The sequence below is a fragment of the Apodemus sylvaticus genome, chromosome 12, assembly GCF_947179515.1.
Source record: "Apodemus sylvaticus chromosome 12, mApoSyl1.1, whole genome shotgun sequence".
In the NCBI taxonomy this organism is placed as follows: Eukaryota; Metazoa; Chordata; class Mammalia; order Rodentia; family Muridae; genus Apodemus; species Apodemus sylvaticus.
Genome location: NC_067483.1, coordinates 82031893 through 82059412, shown reverse-complemented (window position 1 = coordinate 82059412; position 27520 = coordinate 82031893). Strand labels below are relative to the sequence as shown.

The window sequence follows — 27520 nt, the reverse complement described above, 5'->3', positions numbered from 1 at the left end:
ATTTGGGTAGAAGAGGCAAAAGAATCAGAATTGTAACAAATAAACATGTCATATGTAAAGTCTTAAGTTTTGATCATTGAGTAGTCCTCCCTGCTGGGTCAGCAGTGGACCTACATGCTGCACCTTTGTTCTGATAGCACAATTATTTACAATACAGGAACATACTTAGTGCAACAGAGATGCCAAAATCCCTGACCTCTGTTGAGTTTAGGAAATTCCTCCTTCTGGTTACACCACAATGCCCCATAGAATACCAACACCCCATAGTCAAATCCTTTGGTCTTTTACTCAATATGCATGCCTGCATTAATTAAATGAGGTTCACATTACCCCCTAACTGTAAAAACAACACAAGTAAGCCCATTTATAGTACTTAACACAATTTCTTTCTCTGTTTATAGTGATCAGACCCTAGTCTTTGAATGTCAATTTCAGCACAGAAAGAGTAAAACACATGTAATCCATCCTAAAGTCACACTCAGACATAGCTATGACCCAGTGTGTATTTCCAAGTTTTCAATAAACCCTCCCTACATTTTTCTTCTGTAACAAAGCACATTCCTCAGTGGTTGATCTGGGAGAAGCTTAATATGGACATGATATGTCTGATGTCAGCTAAACCTTATTGCTGTGTTCAACAGCCTTTCCCCTCTCCTTGCTCTTCCTGATCCCACCCACTTTTATGTTTTTGTCCCTAAAATTTTACCCTTTCCACAAATATGATCTTATCCATTTCTTTTAATGTCTTCAAACATAATACTTAAGGATTTTGTTTTCTTTTTGGACTAGGGAACCCGGGATCTTGTACATATAAAGTTCTATCTACCACTGAGCCACATGTCCAGTTCATACTTACTAGATTCTTTTGCTAGTTTCTGATCTGTACTGATTTTTCTGTAGCTGTGACCTTGATATACAGTTGACTCCTGCTCTTCCTTGTTGCTTTCTCCTATACTTCAAAGCCTTTTTCGTGACAACTATGCACAATCATCTATCTAGTAAACTATTTTTGGCCAATATCTACTAAAACCTTCTACTTAGTTGTTTCCCTACCTCCTTTAATTCAACATGGCCAAATTCTAAGCAGCCATATTTTATGAAGAAGGACGATCGTGGCAGGTATCATATTTAAAACTCTATCTCAGAAAATTTTTATCCTATAGCCATAGAATTTTGGCATTTAAACTGAGAATCATGGCTGCCCAGCTAATATTACACTTTCCATTGCCTATTTGACAACAGGGTTGTCAACAATAGAAATTTTTCTACCCTGAAGAAAATTTGCAAAAAATAGATTATAAGGGCTATGTGTTATCTTTGATGTGCTATGATGAATACCCCAGGTGATAAATTTATGAAGAGAAAATATTTTATTACATTACACAGCTTTGTAGAATTACAGCCCTGGCTGACTGGTGCTATCACTTCTAGGTCTGGAAAACCATTTATTTCGCAGTAAGAAAGCAGAAGAATGAAAAGAGGGGGTGCGGGGTACCAGTGTTCCTTTGAAGGCATTTACCGTGTGACTTTAAGATGTTCTACTGAGTTCTGTCTATTAAAGTTTCCCTAACCTCTCAATAGTCCTGCCTTTTGGACTAAACCTGCACAGGGGCCTTTATGAGACATTTTACATCTGAACTGGAATACAGTAAGACAGCACACAGCTCCTAAAGAGAACAGTGTGCTGCTCTCAACTTCTGGGTTATTCTCTCAGGCTCAAAAAGAAAATGATGAAAATCAGCCATCTTTTCCATCACACTCTGCCCTGGGGCCGAAGTAATAAAAAGGATGAGACATGAACTACAGACAGCCCGGACTTCCCCTTGGTCACAACAGACCCAAAGTTTTCTGAAACATCTACACAATACCAGACCAGACATGTACATCACACAATTCCTATATTGGAGTGAATTAACAGATGTCAACAGGAAGTAGAAGCAATTCCTTTGCCAGCTCATCTCTGTCTCACTGTCCATACATCTCAGTTAGCCATCCCACATCCCCAGTCATCCTCATGGGGACATCTGACTCATTTTTCCTCATTTCCCATATATAGTCATGTGTCAGGCTTCACTGATAATTGCTGCCCAATCTTTCTAGTCTGTGACAACAGCAGCCTCTTCCCACATTCCCCAGTGCCAGCACTCATGACCTCCTTCCACAGGTGCAGCCTGAAGGATCACAGTTCTAAGCTCAGAGGAAGAGTGTCACCCTTCACTGCTCCCCCTTTTTCTTCTGCTTTATTTTACACTAGGATGATGAACAAATGGAATACTTATTGTGCAAGAAAGTGAAAGTCTCATTCATCTGGGGTGCTTCTCCTAAACATGCTCAGCCTCTCATACTACTCCTAAGGGATGGCATAAGAATTTCTTTTCTCTCATGGATCTGATATTCTCCAACTAGAATATGTACCTCTCTGGGGAATTCTCTATAAAATACATCTACTGCTAGAGATAAAGACTATGTCATATCATTTACTTCAAGGCTCAGCACACTGACTAATAAATTTCAGGCAATAAGGTATATTGACTTTGCCTCAATTGGTATAACCCATGCCAGACATCTCTGATAACATAAAAAAAAGGTCCCTAGGTTTTGTTAGACATCAAACTACTAACAAGCCAATTTAGTTGTTTTTACCTTTCATTCCATGTTCCAGGGGTTCAATCCATGCTAAGGAAACACTCTAACATTGCTCTATAGATCCCTGATTTTTTTTAATTAAATTAAGATTCCTATTCTAGAATCTAAAGAATCCCTTTCCCATATAGAATATTCAATTTTCTAAAAATGCTATGTTTGGTACTAATGCAGAATTTTTGACAATTGAAAACGAATTAGTCAATGAATGGGTATGCAGCTATACCATCATTAAACTCAAGTCGACATCTGTAATGTAACATCTGTCTCCTCAGAGCCATCAAAAGGTTCAATATTAAATATCCAGATAACTTAAAATTTTAAGCACTTATAACTAGGAAAATCAACAACTTTAAAAAGAAACTCAATAATTTGCTTATCATCTAAATGTGAAGCTCAAATAAGAGTTTGGTTCTTCAATTCCTAGCTAAGGGAGAATGTTGCTTTCTTCTGAAACACCACCAGAGCCTCTCTGGAAACTGAATACTAGATTGAAGGATGAGTAAACAGAGCCAAAAGGCAAATCATTCAAGGGGTAAGATCAAACAGCCAAGACAAAGGCTAGGTAAAAATGAACTCCAGATCAGAATTACAGAACATAAAGGCCACAGTTTCTCAACATCTTTGTGAGCACAGCATCATTTACCAAGTGGTAGGCAACACAAGTGAGCACTGTCCAATGCACAAAGCAGCCAAGGCACTGTCAGGACAAGGTTCAGAAGAGAACATGAACAAGTCAGAAACAGTGACATCTAACTGAGGAAGGAACCTACAGGTATGTGGAAATGTTCTCAGTCTCAGAGTTGTAATAAGCTCATCTATTAGGAGGTAGGGATTAGACTTTTGAGCCATGCCTTTATCTAAATGATCAACTATATAACTTTGGACATAGATCTTTGATCCCCAGATCCCAGTTTGCTTACTTGCAGAAGACAGTAGGTAATCCATATGCAATAGTCCTATAACAAAATAAACAATATAGCATGACAAATTTCCTTAAATGTAAAATGTCATACAAAGGCCAAGTATGTTGGCTCTGCATTTAATGATCTAACAACTGTCGGTTACACTTCATAACACTGTAGAAGCACACTGAGCTTATTCTAAAAAGGATGCCACAGTTAATAACTTATGGACACTGAGCACCTAGAATTAAGACAGAGAACAGCTCAGACACCGACTAATTCCTGCCATCCTGGGGAATTTAAAATGTTTCTCTAAGGTTATTTAGTCAGGCTGTGACTATTCTGCAATTCTCATTTGGATTCAGTTTTCTTACTTTGAAAATATAAACTGATCTCTCAATGTCTGGCCCAGGGGGAATTAGTAACTAATAAACAGCCTTGTCTGAGCTATCTCATACTAGTTGATAAAACAACAGACATCTTAGATCTTAAATGCTCTACCCTCAAAAAGGAAGACTACTTGAGTTGGATTTTTGCAGACCAAGAGCTTATCAGACACTCTTGAATCCATTCCCACAATCAAAGAGGGTAATCTTATTTACAGTCACCTTCTCCTAAGATTAGCATTAAGCCTCAGGGCAGAGTGTCCAGCTCAAAGGCGACAGCGGCATTTCAAGACTCTGCAGGCCTCCAGAAGGCATTGGCACTAATCATGCTGGAGTGATAGGTGCATACTGTCAGATGATGAAGGATGCAGCAGAGAGACATGATTTCACAAACAACTCGTACATAGCATAGCATAACGCGACAGGATATTTGACACATATTCCTGATGAGACTCTAGAAGCCATCCTTTAAAAAAAAAAGTCATCCACATGATCTGCTTCTTATCTCAGTCTCTAAGATGCCTTCTAGAACAGGGGTGAAGCCATGTCCTTGTGTCCTTGAGATTTACGTGACTTGTTTTTGAGTCTGAGCCAACCTCAGAATTGGAAAACTGCAAGACTCTCAGAAATGCACTTTGGTAAGTTGCTAGAAAGAACCTCTCTATGCTTTCAAAGTCTATTGATCCATCCTGGTCATCTGAACTTGAGTATTGAGACCCAGGTCTTGGTTTCAAGAGAATCTAGATGCTTTTCCTCCATTGAGTAGTTTAATTTTTCTGACTTCTGTTAGCATCAACTTGATGATCCCTACTTGTACTCTCCCTTGGTCCATAATTCTAGTCCTCGTGTTTGGGTTCCATATCATTGGCTATGCAAATTTAACTGGAAGCAAAAACTTCCAGTGTGTGAAAGGATGACTCCTGGCCCAATAAAATCCATCTACCCTGCTCTATGCCACCTCTTGAAAACAAAGACATATACTACCAGGTTCTGCCATTTGGGTACACATAGAGATAAATGACAATAAAAATAAAAAGAAACAATGCAAGCTTCATAAATGTGGTTCAGAAACATTAAAGCACGTGTGACCTTAAGGACCCTAAGAAAGACTCCTTGAAGTAGAGACAATGAACACCCACACCCCTGTACGGTTAGGCACAATTGGTTTCATTCTTTTCTTAGAAGGCCAGGGTTAGAGATGAGTAGCTCAGCAGGAAAACACTTGTGAAGCACATGCCAGGCCTTGGGTTCAATCAACAGCACAAAAAGTTAATTAATTGACTAATTAAGCCAAGCTTATTAAAGAGGAGCTGAGTCACAGACCTGTTCTGAATGAAGTCAAGTTGAATTAATTACATGCACTTAGAGCGTGGCATGTGTGACATACTTGAAACACATCTGCAAAAATAATAGCTAGCCTGTACTGTTTCATAGGAGTAGACATGCAATATTGAAAAGTGAACATGACTCAGGGCAGTGTGGGGCAGGTCAGGATGTGCTGTACTTAGCCAAGTCTGACTTATCGCTCAGGTACTGAACCCTTCTGCCACCTGTTCATATGTTCTGCATAAACCATGCTGAACAGAAGAACTCACCAATGAAAAAGCATGAGAACACGTTTTAGATTTTTATACTTTTCTTTCAACAGGCAAGTTTAACACAATTAAATTTCTTGTTTATATAATTCTTTCTTAGATCAAACTAGAACATTCAATGACCTAAACTACAAAAAAAAAGTAATTAAAAAATCTAAAATTAAGAAAACAACAAAAAACAAGAGTTCAAAGTTATTTTAAGCTAATGAAGAGAAATAGCATTAGCTGTGCATTTTAATAAAATATTTATTCTAATTGGTTGCCTTTTCAAATTTTACTTTGCATTTAAAAAAGACTATAGTAACATAATAGTGAGAGCTTGAATAAATATTACCAAGCATCTGAAATAAAATGTTTTTGTAATTAAAACCAACTACCCCAAATCCCCATCCATCTCCACTTTATAAAGCATGAAGGGAACATGCAAAAATATTTAAACTTCTCAAATTTAAAACAATACACAATCTTGGTTTTTATATCCTTTGGCCAGACTAGTCTGCTTCATCATGCACAATATATGCAAGATATAATTTGGCTCTTCACCAGCTCAAGTATCCTAGTAATTAAAAAACTCTGTTTCATCTCTCTGATTGCATGCAAGTCTGATGAACTGTTCTGGTCCCTAGAGAATTCCCTCTAAAGCTCTGGTTTTACATATGTCTCCTTCCTAAATTTTTTACAAGTTACTTTTTTTTTCTAATTCAGTGAGAATAATCTAGGCTAAAATTAAAGTATCAGAAAACAATTTTATTCTAAGTACAAGATCTCAATATTTTATGACCTAGCTAAAAGTCCCTGGCTGGTAGGCCTGAGGGTGGGTGGTCAGTGGTCAAGCACATCCCTTGTATGTGCAGGATGATGAATTAACTTCCCAACACTAAAAAGGAAATACTTAAAAGAAATAAATGTGGTGGCATGGTGGCACATGCCTTTAATCCCAGCACATGGGATGCAGATCTCTTTGAGTTCAAGGCCAACCTGGTCTGCAAAGTGTGCTCGGATAACCAGGGTTATTACACAGATAACCCTGTCCAGACAAACCAAACCAAACCAAACCAAACCAAATAAATAAATAAATAAATAAATAGATAGATAAATAAATAAATAAACAAAGAAATCATAAGGAATAAATAGGTGAAGTGTAAATAATTAGGAATTTGTGACATGGCTCATAAGTTAAGAGCACGTGTTCTTGCAGAAGATACAAGTTTTATTCCCAGTACCCACATGTCAGTTCACAACCATCTGTCACTGCAGTTCTAAGGGAGAAAATGTCCTCTGCTGCTCTTCATAGGTTATGCATATGGTACACATATATTTTTTAAAGTATTTAAAAAATAAATAATTTCTAAGTGAACCACTTATATATTAAATGTCTTAAGCATCTCCTCTGAGATTTCAGCATTCTCTCAGTGAAAACTGTTAATTATGATATGGTAAGGGTCATGGCAGGAACAAGGGAAGATTCTTTTTGAAAGGCTTTTGCCACTAGTTACAGTAAACGTGTTTGAGAAGGCCCCATTGTGCACATAAAGGCCTTTCTCTTTCATTAATTCTTGCAATCACTACAAAAAACCCCAAAGACCATTGGTATCACCTATGCATTTAATGGTGACAATGGCAGAATCAGGGTCACACACCCATGAAGTGGACAGGCAGGAAAGCCAGCAGGTCTGACTTCATCCTGACCAATCCCCCAGATGACCTGTAGGCTGCAGTGTAGAGAAGACACATCTGCCCTGTAATTAGCACTGTGAACCTCATTTTCCAGGGGTCTTAGTCCTCTTGTGTTATTATATATAACAAATATCCACACACGAAATGTAAGATGAAAAATACTTTTCAAATTGTTCGCAAAAGTCAAAGCTCAGACGGATACAGTCACCAGGTATTCTGCTTTGTATATTACTCAATGTCAGAAACACAGACAGTAGTGAATAACAGTAAGGAAGACTCAGGGATAAAAACCTGATGCCTAGCTAGGACAGGTAAAATGGTCAGTAAAAGAATGATTCAGCTAGCATTAATTTACTGAATAAACAGCAGGGTAGACATGACAACTCCCTGAGCAACTCTGTTCTCCAGTCCTTAGCATGGTATTAATTTTTGGACACTTTGAGGGGACAGGACTTGCTTCCTGGCCTTATTCACAGTTTACTGATTGTTTTAGGCCTGTCATGATGGATCACACCCTGTGAAGGAAGATGTTTCTAATTTTCTTGCAAGTTTGTATTTTTTTTTTCTTTTTGTAAATGACATAGTGCCTAAGCAACTGGATGATTTTCCAAAGACCTCTGCCGGGAGTTCGAAGTAAAGTCGATATAAACAGTACCTTGTTAGCGGGCTAATCCATGGTGCCCTATTTAAAGGAATCAAAGTTTCAGTGTGTGACAACCAATGCTTGTTTTAAAAGTTACTTTTTGAGTAGCGTCATTTTCAAAACTGTATTCAACCTTCAACAATTCCACATTGGATTAAACAATTGTATCACATCTGTGTCCAACAATAAGCAAGTCATTTATTATTTCTATTTCTGAAGACATCTTCAATTCTGCTATTGCAATATCTTAAACTGTTTTGTTATTTAATGAATAGAATACATCTTTTAAAGTATCTACTGTTTAGAAACTTTAGTTTCCAAAATATTGGAATTAAAGATTAAATGAGCATAATTGTGTTGGTTTATTTGAAACTTGCCTATCTATGTATCTACTAATGAATCTGTCTATGCATTTATCTATATATCTATGTATCTATATATGTCAATCATCTATCTATCTATCTATTCATCTACCTACCTACCTACCTAGCTAGCTAGCTAGCTAGCTAATCTATTTGCCTTGTTCTATCTATCTGTCTTAGTTAGGGTTGCTGTTCCTGTGATGAAACACCATGACCAAAGCAATTTGCAAGGGAAAGGGTTTATTTAGCTCACACTTTCATATTGCTGTTTACCATAAAAGGAAATCAGGAAAAGAACTCAAGCAGGTCAAAAAATTGGATGCAGAGACCATAGAGTGGTGCTGATTACTGGTTTGCTCTCCGTAGCTTGTTCAGGCAACTTTCTTATAGAACTCAGAACAGCAAAGGCATAGCACCAACCACAATGGAACTAGGCCTTCCCCAATCCCCATCAATCATTAAGAAACTGACCCCCCACAGGCTTGCTTTCTAGCCCAATTCATGAAGGCATTTTCTCTATTGAGTTTCTCTCCTCTCTGATGACTCTAGTAGATGTACTAAGTTGACATAAGACTAGTTACCACACTATCTATCTCTGATCATTGTGTAGAACATTACTAGAACCAATGAAAACTCCATTAATGCTTCCTTCCTATTGTCTTCTACTGCTTAAAAAATATCTTTTTGTATTCTTAAATGGTATAGAAATGGGAATATACTGCTCATATTAACTTTGGTATATTGTTGATTATAAAAGTAAATTCTTAATTTTTATTAAGGAATACTATCTCATCATATATCACAATTTATTCCTTTTAAAATATATGTGTATTTTTATTGTTATATGTATGGTTATTTGCCTAAACCTATATATGTTTTTATGTGTACCACCTATATGTTTGGTACTCACAGACACGAGAAAAGGGCACTACATCTCCTGGAATTGGAGTTAGGGACAGTTATGACTTGCCATGTGGGTGCTGGGAAACCTAATTTAGGTTCTCAACAAGAACAGCAAGTACTTTTAACTACTGAGCCATCTCTCCAGCCCCCCAAAAATTCTTTAACTCAAAGCTGATGGAAATTTTGAGACTGTCCATTATAGGTATTATAAACAGTGCTATGAACACCCTGTCTCAGAGACTTTTATACATATATGAACTCATTTCTTTCAGAAATATAGATAGAAAGCAACCTCACGACTATGTCTCAGATTACATATATTTAACATAATTACTTACTAATAACTGACTGTCCAAAATACTTCTACTTTCTTCAAATTGGTAGAAAGACTAGTAACATGAAAAAAAAACATATAGCTCCATAATTTTCTTAAATATTTTTAACAAAGTGATGGTTAAATTATTTTAAAACAAAGGCATAAGTTTAACTAAATCTCCTAAAAGCCCAACTTCTTAGAGATGTTTCCAGTGGTTTCAAATACTACATGTATAGACATGTATATGAGAGTTATATACACAAAGGTAGAATTCATCAATGACATTTTAATGACTTTATCCAGGACCATTGGCTAAATGCTCAGGGGCAGTGGGACTAAGGTGATATTTTAGGTGTGTAAATATAACTATTGAACAAATATTGGATGGGTACCTTTATCGTGTACATTCTAACCCATAAATGTCCTTCCTTTTATTCTTCGCAGTCATTTTCATTTAACCAAAAGCCATCCCCGTTCCCAGAATGCTCACTATCTTTGGCTGCACAAAAGTGTTTGGTGGATATTGACTTTGACTTGTCTCGAGTATACAGGCATCCTTGGAAAGCTATACTGGTACTGTTACTCAGCTGCAATTGCTCAGCCAGCTCACTCTGCCTTGCCCTTAGACTGGGGGAAATGTGCAGAAGACAAATGAAGCCATATCAACATCCTCTGCAAGATTCATTCAGAAATCCTAGACAACCAGTTCGAGAATCAAAAGGTAGCGTGGGGTAATGTACACTTCTCTCTCCTAGTTCAGGATCTCTGAGTTCAGTTGAGGGCGACAATGAAACTCAAGTCACCCCTGGGATGCCATAGGTGTGACTGAACTCTAACTTCTCAAACTCTAAGCTTAGTCTTCAGTTTCTCTACTTTGCCCTGCAAAACTGAAGCATGCAGCTCAGTGCTTGGCACAAGGTTAGTAGTCACTCAACAGGCATGGAGAAGATTAATGCCACATGGGATCTTTGGTTATCTTCCTGTTCCTATGAAATTCCCTTATGTCACTACACCGTGACTAAATCTCAGTGGAAGACATGTGTCTCCTTCTCTAACTGATTCCATCCCAGGACAAAAGTCTAGCTGGGGTGCTTACATAGTCCATTTCTAAAATGCCCAAAAGGGGAAGGTGCTGAGAACGAAGAGTAAGAAACAGATGCGTCTTGGCAGATTTTCAGAGCCAGGATCTTATGAATGGGCGAGACCCAATTATGCAAGATTTCTTGTTATGTGCAAAGGGGAGAGCTAGGTGTATAGCTGTGCCCACATTCACCTGAACCACAGCAAGTAGCTTTAATAGAACTCCTCACAAAGAAGAAGATGGCTGACTGCTGACTCCTCACCATCACTATCATCTCTGGGGGATGGGTCTGGAGCAGCTGGAGAGCACAAGGCATGACAGGCCACAGCGGGGAGACACTGACCTTTCAGCAGGAGACAGACAGGCTTTTTGAGAAACAGAACAAAATAAAAACAGTTGAGAGCCTGGCAAAGTGGACCTCTGTGAATCTGAGACCAGGCCAGCCAGAGCTACATAGGGAGCTCCTGTCTCAAAGAAATAAGTAAATGTATTTATTCATGGAAAAAAAAAACAGTAGCATTTGGAAGAAAATAAAATATACAGGCATACATGAGCATGTGAGATCACTGTGGTGACAGGGTAGGGGGAAGGGAAAGGAAAGTTGAAAATTCTCACTATAGTTTCACTTGTAAAGAGACAAGAAAGAAAGAAAGAAAGAAAGAAAGAAAGAAACAAACAAACAAACAAACAAACAAAGGAAGAAACAAAGAAAGAAAGAAACAAAGAAAGAAACAAAGAAAGAAAAAGGAAGGAAGGAACAAAGGAAGAAAGAAAAGAAAAGAAAAGAAAAGAAAAATAGAAAGAAAAAATGCAGCCAAGTCCATCTACATCAAATACACACATCCCTCCAAAGTGTTTAGAAAGCAGAATGTAAGGGTCAGGAGAGGATGCTCTGGGATGTAGGCTATATAAATATTACAGCAGACAGAGGGCAGTATCCAAAGCAAGCACCGGGGGAGCAGACTCCATAGCGCTGAGCAGTGCAGAGGAAAAGTGGGCCCTGGTTTGTACACAGCACAATGCCCTGAGACCAGATTCTCCTCTTGCCATGATTCACTCACTCAGTGTGTAGGACCCAGTGCATTTTGCAAAGCTCCTTTAGACTGGGGCACTAGGAATTAAGATTCCTTGCATTGTACTGACTCCAGGAACATATAGCAAGTGTTGAGTGCTAACACGTTGAAGCAGAGAATATCAGCTTGGAGCTCTGGTCTAGCTCTAGGGGAAAAACATGGAATTAGGATTTCAGGGGCTAAGTATGTAAGCTCAGCTATTGATGTGCTTGCTTAGTGTACTTGAGGTTCTGAATTCAACTTCTAGCACCACACAGACAGAACATGTCTGACATAAACCTGTGATCTCAGCACTTGAAAAGTAGAAATAAGAGGATCAGACATTCAAGGTCATCTTCAGCTACTTAAGGGACAGATACGCTATTTCTCTGCTGGTGAAATGAGCCGATTTAAACCAGATTAAAATATATAAATTCAGGTTTATTGGGAAGCTGCTGTTGGTTGAGTGACTACACAGGCCCCAAAGAAGGAGGCCAGCGAAATCTCCAAGAGAATAGAGACAGAGTGGAGGGGAAAGAGAAAGAGAGAAAGCCCATATGAACAGAGAGAAGGCAAAGGGGCAGGGGTGGGGGAGGAGAGAAAACAAAATGTCTGATTTATATAGCAAAGAACCTCTGGGGGGAAAGGCAGTCAAGTTCCTGGGCTAGAAAGTTCAGGGTTGGGGATGGAGCATGCCAGGAAAGGGACTAAGAGATGCTGGGAGGACCTGCAGGCCAGGTTGGCTCTGGAATGTAAAATAGCCAGCACAGCTATTGGTTCCAGGATCTGAAACCCCAAAGGAACCTCCATTCCAAAGCTTCCAAGCAAAACCCTTGAGTTCCAGGGCTGGCGATCAAGTAGTTGATGACAAGTGATTATGCATAGGAGCTAAGCTGTGGAAAGTTGGGCACTGGCAAGGTAAAGTCCACCAACCCTCAGTCTCTACCACCCCTAGGTTTGAACTGCTGCATCTACATGATCATTTCTCCAGCCATAACTAGACCTTCTAAGGTAGTGGTGATTTGGGTCAGCTGGCAGAAAGCTTGGAGCCCACCCCAAAAGGCCCTGGCCAGAAAAGCAGGAATCAGAGTTGGCTCAGCCAGGAAACCACACCCTCTGGCTGCTAGGCAACCACCTCAAATGAAAGTCCGGGGAGCCAAGAAGCACAGACTAGGTTCCCACCAGAGACCAGCTGAAGAGAACCCTGAAAGATAAGTTAGTAGGTAGAGGCTTAGATCACTCTGCTGTCAGGATTACCTTGCAGAGGATTGGACTGCTAACCACATTAATGCTCCGTTATCATCTTGCACTGTGTTTCTATTTTGTTTTCATGGGAACTTTTTTCCCCCTAAAGTTAATAGTTTCATACACTTGTTTTAATGCTATGTCAAATCCACCCCAATCTCTTTCTTTTCTGTGGTTCTGAGGGTGAAAATCAAGGCCTTGTTCACTCAGCAAACACTGCACCAATCTGCACGCACAGGCCTCTTTCCTTCAGAGCTTCCTATTCTGTCTTCTTGTTTTCACGACTAATTTCTTTTGTCTTCTCTCATTCTGTTCTAGACTCATAAAGAGGCCCAGGCAGGGCTCTGGCTCTGAGTTCTATGTCAGCTTTCCAAGAGCTATGATTACATGAGCACCCCACCCCACTTTTAATATGCAAGTTTTAATCCTCACTTCCTATTCCATTTTCCCGTCTCTGCTCTTTTGAATTAATCAGCCCCATGTTACATGGTTTTCTCTTCTTCATCTTTTGAAGCTTTCTTTTGTTTTCTTATCGCTATTAGTTGAGCTGTTGGGTCGCTTACCCTTCATATCTCCCGTTTCTAAGTTTTTCGTTCCTTTTCTATCTTATAAATATGAAAATATAACAAAATCTATAATTTTGTATTATAATTTATTATTTGCTATTTTTTTATTTCTAGTCATTATTTTTAATCGGTAACAATTTTAATGACTATATTTGCTATAGACTTGCTTATGCGTATTCAACAAAGTCAGTCAGGAATATTTATGAAGACACAATTGTTGCAGTTGTTCATACCCTTTGGTTTGAGAGATAAGAGATAGAACATTGGCCTAAGGACTGAAGAAGAAAGTCCCTACATAACTTTCTCAGTGCATAAAACAAAATCACATTCCTTTTCTCCTCAAGTACTGCTGCTTGTAAACCCAAAACTGGACCAATTAAAGCTGTAAATATAAATTCTCAAAAACACAAGCCCAGAGTAGGCAGCAAGAGGAAGACAACACCACTGAATCAAGGTTACACTAAGGTTTATGTCCATCATAGATACACAAATAGCAAAAGCTGACATATATGTTTGGGGTCTTGTGAAGGAAGAAACCGTGACTTTTACTTCAATTTAATACTTCGTTGGCATTTTCTCCTAGACATAACTGCAAGCAATCCAGAGCTTGTGTGTGAGCATAGCTTGGATACAATATTTATTTATGATTATTGAATGATTGCAATATATCAGGCTTCTTCCTTTTTCTTATGTGTGTGTGTGTGTGTGTGTGTGTGTGTGTGTGTGTGTGTGTGTAAAATATATGCATGCGTATGAACCTGTGTGTGGACGCTAGAGGAAGCCTTCAGTACAGTTCCTTGGGAGATGTCCCATTTTATTTTTAGACAGTCTCATTTGCCTTCATCTTACCGTGTGTGTATGTGTGGCTGCCTGGTCAGCAAGCCCTAGGGACCTACCTCCCTGTCTGTATGCTCTCAGCTCTGGGACACAAATCCTTATTATCATACTCAGCTTTTTATTTGGTGCTGGGAATCAAGTGCAGGTTGATGTGCTTTCAAGGCAAATGATTCAATTAATGAATCATCCCCCTAACCCTTTTGCCACTTCCATCACTGTTTACATTTGAACAATAAAAAATCTAGTCTAAAGTAAAGGTAGGAACAAAAATAACTTAAGTCTATGTCCCTGGATTGCTAACACCATGACTGGAGAAATGAAGGCCACACAAGCTTGAGGACTAGATAATCCTTTGTCTCTTCAGAGCCATAGCAGAGGGCAGAGGAAATTGTCTTCATCTGATTAGATGTTCTCTTCTAATTATAACTTATCCATGAAGATGCTGACATAGAGTTTACATTCTAGTGATGACAGAAACCATCTTGCCCATCTTTTAAAGCATGACCATTATTGAACCGAAGAATTGTGGCAAGCAGGAGTATGCCTCTTTGTGGCAAAGAAGAAAAACAAAAAAACAAAAAACAAAAGCAAACAAACAAAAGACAGACATGCAACTTGAACTGGACTTGGGCTTAAAGAGATGCAAACCAGCACCTGCACAGACAAGGCTGGGGGCACTCACCCTTCCAGAGCCCGCTTCCCTTTCTTCTATAATGGATTTCCCCTTTTCTGGAAGATCTCTACACCCTTGATATCTTCTCCAACTGAAGCTCTGCCCAGTGTGGACCATTTCCTTGGCCCTTCTCACCCTTTTCTCCTCTTTTCAGGGGTCACCGGGAAGAAGGGAAGAATCATGGCGAGGGTAGGGGGATCAGAGTCACCTGAGGAGGTTGTCAATGCAAAAAATTCAATAATTGGTTTAATTTCTGCTGTTTTATTTTCTTCTTTTTCTTCTTCTTCCCTAGACAAACTATCTGATGCCCTGTGCTGAAGGGAGCCCTGATTAGACGGGAGAAACAGAATGGACTTGAGTTAAAAAGACAGTCAGCCAAAGAATTCAGGAGAATTTATCCACACATCTTTCTCTAGATAGAAGGCATGACCCAGCCTGTAAGCTGTCGCTGAAATACACAGGCTCTGGTTGCCAGTGGGCATCACCAATGATTAGGATAGAACCATTTTCCAAAGAGACCAAGATGAGAAATTCAATGTGCAACTTCTCAAATATGTCTAAGATTTGCCTTACTTCTGTTTCTTTTTATAAGAGTATAAAAAGATGGAGGAAATACTGCTTTGGTTGACTTTCTAGTAAGTGGTAATAAGAGTTCATCCTACATACAGTAAAATGGCTGTCAGGACCTTTTTCAAATGTCACCTTTGCTCAAAACCTTGGCAAGTGTCCTCATTGCAACATTGCTCCTGTCAAGTGACTTCCAAGTGCGTAATAATCATCATTATCATCTTAGCAAGGGACATGATTCCACAAAACAGTTTAAGGATAGATAGTGGAATAGTTTCTAATAACATCAGTTGATGTAGTACCTGATAAAATTGATGAGTGAATAAAAAGTGTGAGCAAGTCATAAGCCTCTGGCAATGTGTAGCAGTCTACATTTTGAGAAGATAATGCTGATGTACATAAACACTGGAGAAAATAAATGCATGAGTAAAACAGAAAGAACAGAGTGAGATGAGTAGGAGTGATAAAGACCACGGGACAGAATCAGTCTAATCATGGGTCGTCTGGTGAAGAAAAATACTGCAGATGATTATGAGGGAGGAACGGTTTGGAGATTAAAATGGGACAGTGGTATCTATGAGGCCCTGTCAGCAACCTCAAGAATGGCAGACAAGGTGAATCAAGGAAAGATGTTGATATATTAAACAGCAAGCTAGTTACTATAATGAGTCATATGCCAGCTCTTCCTTCTAGAATTTTCCATGCAGTATAGGTTGCCTTGTATGAAATGTTAATTTTACCTCAACATGAAGAAGCAACAGAATCGATAAAGATGTTCAAGCAATCTGAAATTTTAAGCCTAAGACAGCTTCACTCATTCCTCCTAGGAGTAATGGTATATTAATTGTGAAATAATACTGAAAGAGTTTGTAACTGTACATAAAATAACACTGAAAGTAGGCTTTTAACTCTAGAGTAATGATTTCATATCATGACAATGAATGAACAAACAAAACATACAGACATGTTATAATGGGTGCTGTAATTACAGAACATAAGTAATACTGTTTCCTGGAAAAACATATCCAACAAGGGTTCACTGAGCAGACTAATCAGTGGAGAGATACCTGAACTCTGGATACATATCAGAATCCTTTGAACAGGGGAGCTTTTCTTAAAGGGTCAAAAGTGGAAGATAAGGGCAAGATATTGGCCAGGAGGACATACTCCAAGCTCAGTTTATTTCCCGTCTCATGAACACTTTCAGTATAAGACCTAAGATTCTCTCATATATGTGCTTTACTCTGTTTCAGTGGAAGGACATTTGACAATAAAATGAAGCTTAAATGTGAAAATCCCAATCAGCGAATGAGATCCAACCTGGCTAGTGGCTATGGTCATTACTTCAGTGATTCCAAGGCCATCAAGAGCCTAGATCATACACCCTAGATTTTCCCTGTGCCTTGAAATCTGTTTTCCTCTTAACTTTAATTCAGCCAATCGTATGTATAGTTTTCTTTAAGTTCTTGGCCTTAGCACTTGTTGCCTTCCTATTTCATATTGTGTCACCAAATACTCTAAACTGAAGCCACCATGCCATCTGATTATTGTCTTTATAATGACCATATTTTAAAACAAACTAATTTCATTCACATTTAATAGAAGAGTAGGGAAGTATATTATTTCTGTTTTTAGAATCAAAGAATTTGACTTTCCTACATAACAGTACTGTATTCTTTCTGGAAGATTTAACATGAGATTCAAGGAAACAGTTGGGTAAGGGAGTTTTATTCTTCCACTGGCTATGGAAAATCTCTGTGTCTACCTTCTTCGTGTGTGGCAGCCTAAGAGAGCTGGTATTATTGAAATGGGAAATTTATTTTTTTTTCTTTTTTTTTTACTTAAAACAAAACGAAACCCCCCAAACAAAACGAGCAGCAACAACAAAACCAATGGTTGGGCTGACATATCCAGATTACTATAACGCAACTGTGTGCTCTGAGAGCCCAAGGAAACCATCAAGGGAGAACAGGCCTGTAAATTCAGAAGTTCTCAGCCTGTGGCTCAAGAACCCTGTAGGGGTTGAAAGACCTTTACACGGAGTCACATAACAGATAACCTGCATATCAGATGTTTATGGTATGATATATAACAGTAGCTAATTGCAGTTATGAACTAGTACCAAAAACAGTTTTATGGTTAGGATGACCACAACAGGAGGAACTGTTCTAAGGGGTTACAGTTTAAGGAAGGTTGAAAACCATTGCTCCAGTTAGAGCAGAAAAACAAAGTCAGAACCGCGGAGAGCTCCAAGTTGTGGGACTCTGGTCTGAGCTATATGATAGGAAGAGCCTTACTTCCTTCTTGCTCCTGAAGCCCAGCATGAAAGCCAACTCCCAGAGGAGGCATGGGCAGAGGCAAGTGAATCTAGTAGGGACAGATGGGAAGGAGAAATGCAGCTTCACATAGGCCCAGAACACAAAAGAGCCAGTGTGCCCACAGAGCAAAAAAGATCACTAGTAGCTTTGCCCAGTCTCTTGACACAAAAGTCCTCCAATCCCTGCTTCTCAAGCTATTAGGCACAACCTCTGTTATGGAGATTGTAAAAGACAATAACAACCTATCCACTAGCATTCCTGCAACCCTATTTAAACTCAATAGGTCATGAGCATAACAGATGAAACAGGAGGAAATTGGAAAGAAGGGTTTCAGTGTGAGGAGGAATGGGGATGAGACAAGGCAACTGGAGATGAGGAAGGAAGGAAAGGGAGATGAAGAAGGAGAGAGGCAGGGGTAGAGGAGGAGAAGACAGCAGAGAAACTGAAATGGGGAGACATGATGAAATTTTTATCCATGTATACACTGGCTAAAAACATTTTAAAAAGAAAAAAGAACTGATGACAGAAGAAGGCTTCTGGATGTGTACTGATCAAAAATTAATGAAAAATCAAAAGCACAATGAATCTGAGGTGTGTACAGCAGGTGGTGTGTGTCCACTGTGAATCAATGACCATCGTCACTGTAGTTCTGGACTGCTCACGCCCTTCTAACATACAGCAACAGTGACACCGCCTCTGCTCAGATTTGAGACTATGTTAGTTTTTCTAAGCACACAAAGTTCTTTCCTTGCATAGAAATATGACATTTGCCACTGAGCACAAAGATACCTTTTTATTTCCTACCACTATTCTTCAGCATATAAATATCAAATTAATACATCTTTGGACTGCATTGCATTAGAACATTCAATTTCTTAAATTGCTGTCTGAATTGCTGATAGGTTTTATAAAAACTCATACCAGGAATTGTAGCTTGGAGCTAGGACAAAATTTCTAACAATTTTAAAAATGGCCCTAAATAACCTTCTCTCGTTCCATGCTATGTATGATGAAGTATCACTCACAACACTGACCATAAATGAAAATATTAGTTAATTCTGAAAAATGTTGAAGATGCTCTTTGTCTTGGAGTAATGAAGATTTAATCAGAATTTAATTCTTTATGTAAAATGAGAATACAATGATAACTATCTCATTAGTACACGAATTTACTTTAGTGCTTAATGGTAAGAAGTGCTTAATGGCAATGTGTACCTAAAATTTACCTTGATAAATTTCTTTTTAATTTATTATCAATGGCTAGATATGTATATGTATTTTCTATACCTAGGTATCACAAACAACGACAACAACAAAACCCAACAATAACAACAACATCAAAACAAACAAACAAACAAACCACTCAGGCAAAAAGAGACTAGTCAAGAATTAATTAGGAAGTCAAAGAGGCTTTGTTCTTGAGTCATGACAACTACTTGCCCCAAGCCACAGGTCCTCCTTGCTGGCAGAGAAAACAAACACCAGCACAGGAGGCCAAATAAAACAAAGGTTCATCTCACCACCAGGAGCCAACTCAAAAGCCCAGAAAAGAAAGCTCATGGCAAAGAGAGCTGCGCTCACCCATGGAGTAACTGAAGTTTTTATTTTTTTTCCTGTTTTGTTTTTCCAGTTTTTGTTTATGTTATTTAAACTATTTTAGCTTTTTTTTTTTTCTGGCCTTATTTTATACCTTCCCTTTTGGTCTTGACTCCTCTATTCCCCTCTCCAAGACCTGTGGTTCTCCTTTCCTTCCTCCAGTCTTGCCTTCCTCCTGCACTCCCTCCCTCTCTTGCTCTCCCCCAACCCCTCAACCCTTAGCATTAGCATAGAGATCTGATCATCAGGTTGTTGAGGCTCCTGATCTCCCTATCAAAGCCTCCCAAATATGGAGCCCGCCATATAAACTATTCACCTAGTACTTGGTGGTCTTTTTGGGTTTGTTTTGTTTTGTTTTCTAATGTTCCCTTCTTTCTTCCCTATCTTCTATCATTTTACTCTAGTGTGTGGTATTCAAATAAGTACTCACTCAACCTCCCTCCTCCCTCCTTTATTGTCTTATACCATCCAAAATTATTTCCCTCTGCTTAGTTTCTTTCCATATTCACCTTAGGTAAATCATATGGTCTTAGAGTACTGACCTTGCTGCTACAGTCTTCTGAAGTTACTGCAGTGTGGGGTGGAAAGGTGATTGCTTCTAATTGACTATTATTCTGCCTTTGCACTGGCCTTATCCACCACCTGCAGTTGTTTCTTCCATCATCTGTGGTTAGTCTTGATGGCATTCCTTCTAAGCTCCTCCCAGCAGTTACCTAGCAATAGCCAGGCAGGCCTGGAGTACTATAAAAGGGGTTGTTGGCTCCTCCTTCCTCTCTCTGTTCCTTCTCTCTCTCTCTGACTCTCTTCTCTCCCTGACCTCTTTCCCCTCATCCCCTTCTCTCCACCTGTTCCTCCTCCTCCTTCCTCTCCCTCTCCTTCTCTCCTTCTCTCTCTCTCTCTCTCTCTCTCTCTCTCTCTCTCTCTCTCTCTCTCTCTCTCTTCCCGTCCCTCCTTAATTCCCCTTCCCATGTAGACTCTAAACTCTACATTATACCTGTCTTATGGATGGTACCTCAGGGGGAAGGGATGCTTCAGGAAGAGCCCTCCCACCTCATGATAGAATGCTCTGCAAAGCATATCCTTGGCTTTTTTTTTTTAATGAAACACAAGTCTTCTAGTCTGACAGTGCTTCTGGGCAGCATGTCTAAGTCCTTGAGCTGAGTATCAAGCTACTGACTGGTATCCATAATCTACTAGGGAGAAACTACACTTCAACTTCACCAAAACCTAGTTCTACTTGGACACTATAAATATTTAAATGAAATAATGCAGATTTCTGAAAAACACCAGCCAATGGCCTGGTCCCAGATGTGCAAGTTTCAACAAAGAAAACATAAGAAATATGATGTCAGGATAGCATGACTTCTCCAAAAATAAACAACCACGCAGTAACAGATTTCAGAAAGAATGATATACATGAAATTGCAGGCAAAGAACTCAAAAGGATTGTCATAATGTTCAATGGCATCAAAGAGGACATGAATAAACTGGACTTCTTCAAAGAAAATACAAACTGCTTAATAATTAAGGCAAAATGGAATGTGAAGATAAAGTCAATGAACAGGAGAGCTATATTTAAAAAAGTCAAATCAAATTTTGAAAATTAAGAAAACTCAAGCAACAAAAAGCAATTGTAAACCTTGCCAGTTTAGTAGACCAAGTAGAAGACAGGATGTAGCTTTATGGTATCCTTATAGAGAACTCAGCGAGTTTAAAGAAACAACGTACATGAATAAGAACTTTAAAGCTGTAGCTTTAAATACTCTATCATCATTTTTATCTTATAGCAAAATGAACTAGAATTTGTAAAATCTGGCTGTTGTTCTCAGCATTTCTTCTGACAGACAAAAGGTGAAAACTATCAATCTTGTAAGTAAAATGAGTAAAAAAATATATATAATCCTCACTTGCCTGCAATTATTCAAAATTATGCTGCTGCCTATGATAAAGAAAGGTAGAGTCAGCCATTATTAACATGGCCCCAGCATGGACTCCAATTTAATTCCCATTCTCATGTCTTAGCAGGCAATCCTGCACATAGAGAGAGAGATGAGCAGGAAACATGAGGGACTATGAGAAGCAGGTAAGAAATAACGGTGTTCACCACCCCGGAAAGTTTCAAACAGCAGCACACAGGACGGGCCTGCTTTGGTGCTGACTGATTTACTGAGGTTTAAATGAGCTTCAAGGAAGTCTTCACTCACTGTTTTATTCTGGAAAGCCAACCCTTAATCCTCTCTGCCTATCTAAACTAAATAAATTCTTCAAGGCCCACTTCAGGTTGCATCTCATCCATGCATCTTTATCCCTGTTAGATAAACACTCTGTTCACCTTCTGACCACCCACAGTGCAAAGCAACTTCAGTATATAGCATATAACCTGAAGAAAGACTCCAGTTTAGGAACTTGAATGACTTAGCGACAGTCTGTGGCAACCTCTGCACCTTCTCTAGCATTTTGAGGATTATAACTGTCGCATGTGTTTTTGGAAATGGTGTCTGCTGTAGCTCAGGCTGGCCTCAAACTTGCTAGGTAGTTAAAGAAACCTTAAATTCCAGCTCCCTCTGCATCTACCTCCATGTGCTGGGATCACCAAGTGAGCCACCTCTCTGATTATCCTTCTGCTCTAGTTCCTAAGAAAATGGAAAGACTCTGCTCTCTTTAGGTCAAAGTTAAAAATGATGCAGTTGTGAAACTGTACTGTCAGTTACCATCGAGGTTCACCAGTGAGACTCAGGACAGGTCCTAACCTCATGCTTTCTAGAGCTCTCTGCAACTGTTACTCTCGTCTAAACTGGTAGAGAAAAAAAAAAAGAAATTTTTCATCACCTGCCGCAAAAACCTAGCATGGATGCTCTAATGTATACTCTTTTTAATCCTTACAGCTGCTCCCTAAGAATAAACAGACTATATTAGCCATTAAAACTCAATGTGCTTTTGTTATATATCTTGTCTGCCACAGTAATAAAACCATACACAGTATTATGGTTATAAACCAAAAGAATTATCCTTGAGCATGATTAAAGGTTATATAAGTAAGGTGCACTTTATCAAATGTAATTTACCCAACGTAAAATGTAGCAGGGTTAAGGATCATTAGCTAATTGTGCTTTCTCTTTTATTGCGCTGCTGATTTTTCATCTTAGCCATTCACTTAGAAGTATATAAACATTTTTTCGGCCTAAAGAAAACAAAAACTAGAGGTTATTATTGTTTAATTCGTTGAATTGATTGGGTATGTTGTACACATAGCTATAGGAACAGCATATTCAAAAAATAATAAATCTTTCAACATCTAAAACAAATCCAGATTCCACAAAACCTATGTTTGTCTAATTATAGCTTTGTATTTTGATGTGGTTTCCTATGTAAATACATTCTAAGGGCTGCAGCTGGAATGTATTATATTAAAAGCACATGTTGAAAGTCATAAAGTACCACAGACTGGAGCAATGGCTCAGCAGCTAAGACTGCCTGTTGCTTTTGCAAAGGACCTGAGATCAGTTCTCGGCACCCTCTTTGGGTCATTTCCCATTTCGCCAAGGAATCTAGCACCATCTTCTTGCCTCTGTTGAACTTACACACACTCAAAGCATATACTAAACACACACACACACACACACATACACACATAAATAAAAATAAATCTTGGGCTGGAGAGATGGCTCATTGGTTAAAAGCACTGACTGCTCTTCTGAAGGTCCTGAATTCAAATCCCAGCAACCACATGGTGGATCATAACCATCTGTAAGGAGATCTGACACCCTCTTCTGGAGTGTCTGAAGATGGTTACAGTGCCCTTATATATAACAATAAATAAATCTTTAAAAATAAATAAATAAATCTTAAAAGTCACAAAGTAACGTGTGTTTATTGAGTACCCACATCTAAATAGCCATATTAGAAGATATTTGGAGTTCCAAAACTATTTCAGTTTTCAGTCTTTAAGCCAAATGAAACTAACTGTAACTAAAACACCAACTTGCTAATGCTCAGGAACTACCTGGGGTAACCTATCAATTACCAACTACAATGAAACATGATTTGAATCTAAAAATGGCTGCTTACAATAAGACAATCAAACTGAAACAGAGATGCGAAGGAGAGCTAGATATCCTTTGATACTTTTCATGGCTATATTAGTGTTAGAATGGAGCACGCACATCTGCCAAATCCCTTAGCATAGCAGGGTGCAGTATTTCAAAAGCAATTGCCATTTGGGGCAGCAGTTTTCAGGGGTTCAGTTTAGGCACTCCCACCTGGGTCAGTGTATATAGGTGTTCTTTTGCCCATTGTTACTAGGAATGTTTCTTACATGAAAATTTCACTTTAGGCTGTAATGCAAAATGGCAAGATAGAGTAGAATACCAGCTATCTAACACCTTGGCACAATTGTACTAAATGTGAATTTTAACAAATCCATTCACTGCTTCTCCTTGTCATAACCTGATTTTTCTGTTTTTTTTTTTCTTCTTCTCCTAACTGCATTTCCAAAGGCTGAAGTATACCCTATAAAGGCTATATCTAACCTTTCTAAATAGTTTTTTCTCCATAACTCTGGGAAGAACAGTTCAATCTGACAAGGAGAAGAAATCTATGGTAAGGTTTATCACAAAAAGTAGTTAGTCAAATATCAGTCAATATGTAAAAATATCACACAGATTCTCTTAATACACAGGCTGCCCTCTGTATGCACATTTATATTGTGGGCAGCATGTTCCATTATGCTCTGCCTAGGATTAGATACTACCTGCTAAGGCACACTGGAGAGAGGCTGCTCTGTGCTGTAGGGTAAATAAAAAAACACATCACCTAACTATAACCACAGTGACTATCTGCCTCTTTCCACTATTTAAATGCCACAAATCATCTTCCTCTGTACTGCTTACAGAAGTTTATGTGTTCCTGGAAGCCATCAATCTGATACATTTTTTTTTTAACTGAGAAAATGTGACATTGCATGGCACCATAGTCTATGACCTTCTCAAAATCTATTAGAAAGTAAAAAAAAAAAAAAAAAAAAAAAAGGTTTTTTCCCCCAAAGTGTTTCCACATATAATTATATAAGTCTAATTACAGTTCATTAAATATTTAACATACAGAATAAATACAGAGTCATTTTTAAATCCATCCTCTGAGACTCCATTTATATTCAAAGAAGATATTTCACATCCATATTTATCACTTGGTTATGAAGAACAAATACTCTGGAGAAAAATGATTGGAGATTGAACTGTATTGTGCCCTTAGTAAGGTGGGAATACCATGGAAATCTTCCTCATGCAGCACTTCCCCGTACCCTAAGCCAATGTCTATCCATCACATAAGTGTGTGTTTGGGTGCGAGTGCGGGGGGAGGTTGTTAAATGAGATAAGAGAAGTTCTGAGCACAGTAAGGATACATGGCAAATTGCTGACGCAATATAACTTATGGTTTGTGTGTCCACTGGTGACTAGCAGCTATTTCCCATGTCCCCCCCCCCCAAAAAAGATATATATTTCCTCCTGATTTCACTGGATGTACAATTGACTAGAAGCTTCTGTTTTGATGTATTTTAATTACCAAAATCTTTCTGAATAAAATTCTCTCATGTTACTGACCCCAAATTCTGAATTTAATCTTTATTTAATGACAAAAAACCATGAGGGAACAGGGTCATTATTCATATCAATGACCAACACAGAAGGGAAGCAAGTAGGCTAAATGTTTCCTGGCTCAAAAATATTCTTGAAACCTGGGCCAGAGTCTACGAAGCTCAGACATAAGCAGCAAATGAGTTGTTGGTTCTAGGTTTGCTTCTATTTCTTAAGAGATAAGCTTGTTTTTCTTTTGGATTAGATTAATATTCAATTTTGCTGTCGTGCCACACTCATTTACTTATCAGCAACTCTGTCATGCTGTCATCTGATCAAGCACTCTCACCTTTGCAGCTAACTTTCTGACGCATATTATTTCAAAATTAAGATAAGAGCATAGTGAGAGTAAAGATGAATGTGTGCTTCATGAGTGATATGCAAATTGTTGTCTCTTCAGGAGCAAAGAGAATATAGAAGCCCAACAGAAGAATCACTGTTCTATCCAGAACATCACCCTCTTTCTCAGTATGACAGAAGGCAGTGTACCTAGCAGAGGAACCTTCTAAAATCACCCTGGAAACTTCTCCACTATGACACTGAAAATATCCCAGGGACTCTGTTAAACAATACTTTTCACCATAACCTTCCTTGCAAGAAGACAGATCACAGGAAAATCTTTTTGTGATTTTTAAATATTTAAAGCAAAGCAGAACTTCCATTTTCCATTGTATATACTAAGAATTTCTTGAAATACCTCCATAAAAGCATTGGCGGTAAAAGCTATTCATTTTACTGGGAATGAATCATGAGACAGCAAAATGTGTGCACATATCACCAGTATATATTTTCCATAAAAGAGAATGTCCATGGACACATCCTGAGAATATACTTTCCTAAACAAAACTCACAATTTCTCAAGGAAATAGAATAAAGAAATTTTTCTCCCAAATCTATTCAAATAACATAAAATTAGGTTTTATTTTTCTCCCTAAAATATATCCCTTTGCAGCAGATTATTTAGCACAAGACAAAAAGAATTTTTATCTCCCTAAAAATCAGATTTGAACTCAGTTCCAATATCAGGCCAAGTTGACACTGTAGAGCTTATCAGGCGTCAGAATAGGGGGTCACGGTGGGAGGAGCTTACAGAACCTCTTGGTGACAGAATGAGGTAATTCCACTGGAGTGGTATTCAACACAGATGCATTGCTTATATGGAAAGAGGCTACCTCATGCCAACAACTTTAATCTAAGTATTTTATGAGATGTAAGCTATACTTCAGTAAGACAAAAACTGAATACTATATCAAATACAGAAGTCCTACAAAGCCAGACAACATTCAAGCTATCTTTCTCATCTTAATTCATTTAATGGAGTTTCTGATATTGGGAGATGCAGAGAGAATGGCTTGTTTAGCTGAGTAGCCAGTCGCTGCCAAGGAGACTTCCCACGGTCTAGTCAAGTGATTGTTTGACTCTGCAACTCTCTCCAGATTCTGCACTTTCTGCCCCAATTTTGCATGAACAAAATTTCTGTCTCTGGCATGGTCCATGAGAAGAGGTAAGATGGCCCAGCCTCAGAGTGCCCGATACAGCTGTGTCACTGGAAGAGTTTTAACAATATGTACCTCTCTTAGAGAAAATGTGGATCCTTCCTTTGCCTTAGTATCACCTTGGACTGGTTATTATAACGAATGCTTTTCTAGATCGTAATATCTATTAAAATAGTCAGGGATATTTATATAAGCCTTTATAAGCTTATAAGCCTTTCTCCCTCATTCAGTTTATCAGTTAATTTAATGCATAATTTTGAGAATTGGTAAAGATGAAGGTAGTATCGTGTTTACTAGTATTGATGAACAGCTACCAGAAGTTTCTAGAATGCACTATAATAGTCTCAGAAATTGAGTAAAAGATCAACATATTGTCTAGGTTTGTATCCTTATAAAATGCCTAATCCTAGCCTGTCCACTTAATCTGCTATGGATTCTAATAGCTAATCTGTCCCAATCGACTCTATCCATCCCTGGATGAACTTATCAGTATCCAATGTGGAAGTGTTGTCTGCTCTGAAATATCAACAGAAGCAATGCAGTTCCATGTATCTTGTTGCAACTTCCTGGTCAGATACAGAAGGTCTAGGAATTGACTCATTGGCTGTCACTGATTTTGGGATTGGGGGAGAATAATTCTGGGACATGACCTCATTTCTTCCCACTAAGACTGACCTCTTACAGAGTCTTGCTTCCCACTCCACACAAAGTTATAAAATGTAGATATCCTTCCATTCCATGATGAAGGATGGGCATTATTAGCAATTTCTAATATCTCTAGCTCACTGCTGTGGAGATTTGTCATATCTTGCTGAATGGCATCCTAGAGACTAAATTTAGAGTGTCATTTCAATGACCAAGTCCAACCGGTCTACCCATTCAAAATGTTCAGAAATATATTTCTTAAGACATCCTGTTTTCTTTCGTTTTCTGTGAATATGTCACAAGTTAGATAAAATACCATGAAATAATAAAAATTTTAGAAGGGGTCAAGACTTTCTTCCATGTTTCCAGTACAGTATAAAT

The 27520-nt window shown here is 38.5% G+C and overlaps 1 protein-coding gene across 1 annotated transcript in view; it reads right to left on the bottom strand.

Annotated features, from left to right (window-relative positions):
• Nucleotides 1-27520, bottom strand: part of Fmn2 (formin 2) — a 339622-nt gene that overhangs the window by 186069 nt on the left and 126033 nt on the right. The window lies entirely within an intron of this gene.